Genomic DNA, 3,219 nt, shown 5'->3' with positions numbered 1-3,219 from the left:
TTACAAGGTAGCCTGTCTTTTGTCAGTCAATGTGGAATTTGCATGTCTGTTCCTTGCAACAGACATTTGAGAAGAAAGGCACTCAAGAGTGACACGTTCAGCTCTCAAGCCGTATTGACACCAAATGTTCCGAGTAATTTGATCATTTTTCTGAAAGGCGCTCGGGCCTATTATCCAGACACTTTGTCACTCATTTCAGCTCGAGTTGCACCACAAATGCTAAGTGATTTCCACATACATTATACACTATGTAGACCAGGGGTGGACAAAAGTTTGTGCTCAAGGTCCATTTTCAAAAGCGCTTGTCCTCATTAGAGCCAGAGCCCAAATTTTAACCCGTGACCTCAGAACTACGAGGCGGATGTGGTAACCAGTCATCCACCGTGGCGCCCCAGTTAATATCTGCATCCATATTGCAGTGTATACTGTATAAAGTACTACAAAGTGCTTAAGTGAAGAAAACAAGTCATCATACCGTATACTCTGCTGCCTAATTTCAACAAGTCAAAGAAGGAATGCATGAACTCACGTGGATAACTGGGAAAAAAAACCAACAGGTTGGAACATGCATTCTGGGTGGTGTTGCCACACCCAAGCATATACAACCTCTCATGAGGTAAAAAGCTGCACAAAGCTTTTGTCCTTTATTGTTCTTAAGCACAACTGTGACTGCTGACATACGCACGATAAGCTCAGTACATACAGTATTCAGGCTTGAACCGAGTACAGCCTAGTTTACAATGTGTGCACACATGTCAAAAGCAAAGGTCATGACAAGATGACCCTAAATAACAGCAGGGGGAAATAATAAAGTTCAAGTTTTTATCTGCCTATTATATGAAGTATGATATACTTAAGCAGCCAAAAAGATAAAGCAAACAACCTAATAATCATATAAAATGGTTTTCACAGTGCTTCAAACAATTGAACCTCAAAGTCAAACATTCAAGTGGTACAGTTGCCTCAGAAGGCAAAGAAAACAATCATCATGTAAGTAAATCTCATGAGATTGATGAGAACTTGTGTTTTTGCATTTTCTTTGGCTTTTTACTGACACAACCACAGAACTGTAACGTCCATCCATCCATCCATTTTCTGAGCCGCTTCTCCTCACTAGGGTCGCGGGCGTGCTGGAGCCTATCCCAGCTGTCATCGGGCAGGAGGCGGGGTACACCCTGAACTGGTTGCCAGCCAATCGCAGGGCACATAGAAACTAACAACCATTCGCACTCACAGTCATGCCTACGGGCAATTTAGAGTCTCCAATTAATGCATGTTTTTGGGATGTGGGAGGAAACCGGAGTGCCCGGAGAAAACCCACGCAGGCACGGGGAGAACATGCAAACTCCACACAGGCGGGGACGAGGATTGAACCCCGCACCTCAGAACTGTGAGGCTGACGCTCTAACCAGTCGGCCACCGTGCCGCCAGAACTGTAACGTAATGGGAAAAAAGACACTGTGATCATAACCTTAGACTTGGAAATGGAATTTAGACATAGTCACAAAAATACACTTAATAAACACAATGCAATATTTCTTAATTTCAGCAATACATAAAAAAGCCACGAGATGACAGTATCAAACTTTAATATATATATATATATATAAATGTCTGTAGATTCGAACGAGAGTTAAGGATGTTCAAATATTGCCTATACAGTTAATAAACATTTTATGAAGTGACACTTTGACTGTGTTGCAAATCCGTTCACTTTACGTTGTTTCCTATGGGAACAACCAGCATCACAGAACAAGCTGTGTTTGACTTTGGAGGTTCCACTGTATTGCGTTCACATCTGCACTGCAACTATGTGCAGTAAAAATACTGATTTTAAAGTGGCTTAACGGTAACTTACAGTAGTTGAGTTTCTATCGTTGTTTTTTTTCCATTGATGCATGTTTGCTGTGCAAATGTTATTGTCAATTCTGTTTGGAAAGAACTAAATGTAGTTAAGGTTAAGCTGCTACACTGAAGCTGGAATCGTTGTGTGTGGGAATCAGATACAGCACATTTAATCATTAGCCACATTAAACATCCAAATAATTGAGGTTTTGACTTTTGGCAACAGCACTGATGCCTAGAAATGTTCCCTGGCAGTTACTGACACACACTCATACTTTTAGCAAATTACTGCCACATGCTTAAATGTTCTTTCATGGGTACAGTGTAGGGCAACACATTTTTCTTTACATCCCCTAAAGTGTTGCCCAACATTTTTCCATTCACATTTAAGACGGTATTTAATGAAGTCACTTGCACCAGTTTTACATCGTGTTATGTAATGTGCAAAATATGGCTTATTGTAGTACAGTGCAGTGTGTCTCCTCAAGCTTTCGGTAGAATACAGAGGTCCAAGCCTCAGTGGGAACATTCAATTATCTTTGTATCATCCATGTGCCTGCAGCTTAATGTTGTAACACTGAACTACACAAGTTAGACTTGTCAGAGTGTTGGCAGCAAAATATATTTTCAAATGTTGGCTGCATACGAGTCAGCCAACGTTGGTGATAAGTGCTTACGTGTGTCTTTTCTATGGAGATGAAGAGGTCAAAGACGCTGATGAACTCTGTAAACAGTTCTTAAAAATGTTATCAAGAACACCAATTGTTCATTTGAGTTTGCGTATCATCTCCAAATCAGTTGTGACTTGGAAAAGATGTAATGAAGGCATGCAATTATTTACCTTTCCATGTTTGGTAGATCCAGACGATAAAGCCAATCAGCCTGAATTATCCAACAAGAACAGACCGCAATTAGTGTACACAACATTCGACGTGGTAAGGCACCAACTGGAATACTGAATATCATCTAAGCCTTCTAAAAGTACCGAAAATATACCAGGATACTATGCATTCACAATAAAGGCGTAAGCTCGTTGATTATTTTTGTTTTTATAAAAACTGCAACCACAATGTGCAAAAAATAAAACACAATCCTCTGTTTTTGTACATTTTAATTGAGTTTTACAAGGTAGGTCAGAAAAATATTTCATATCAAAGTTTTCTCCTTTGAAGTAATAATCTCTCTGGAGTCTAATGCACTGCAGCCTTCTGTGCCACGCCTTCATGCCCCCCTGGAAAGATTCTTCCGGGAAAATTCCGCAGTTCCGTCGTCACGGCCATCTTGATGTCGTCAACATCTTTAAAGTCAACATCTTACCTTGATGGCTCCCCTGAGCTTGGGAAAGGTAAAAAAAAAAATAATAAATCTCACAGA

Source organism: Phyllopteryx taeniolatus, chromosome 9, assembly GCF_024500385.1.
Source record: "Phyllopteryx taeniolatus isolate TA_2022b chromosome 9, UOR_Ptae_1.2, whole genome shotgun sequence".
In the NCBI taxonomy this organism is placed as follows: Eukaryota; Metazoa; Chordata; class Actinopteri; order Syngnathiformes; family Syngnathidae; genus Phyllopteryx; species Phyllopteryx taeniolatus.
The sequence above is the reverse complement of the archived record's forward strand: the minus strand, read 5'-3'. Positions refer to the sequence as shown.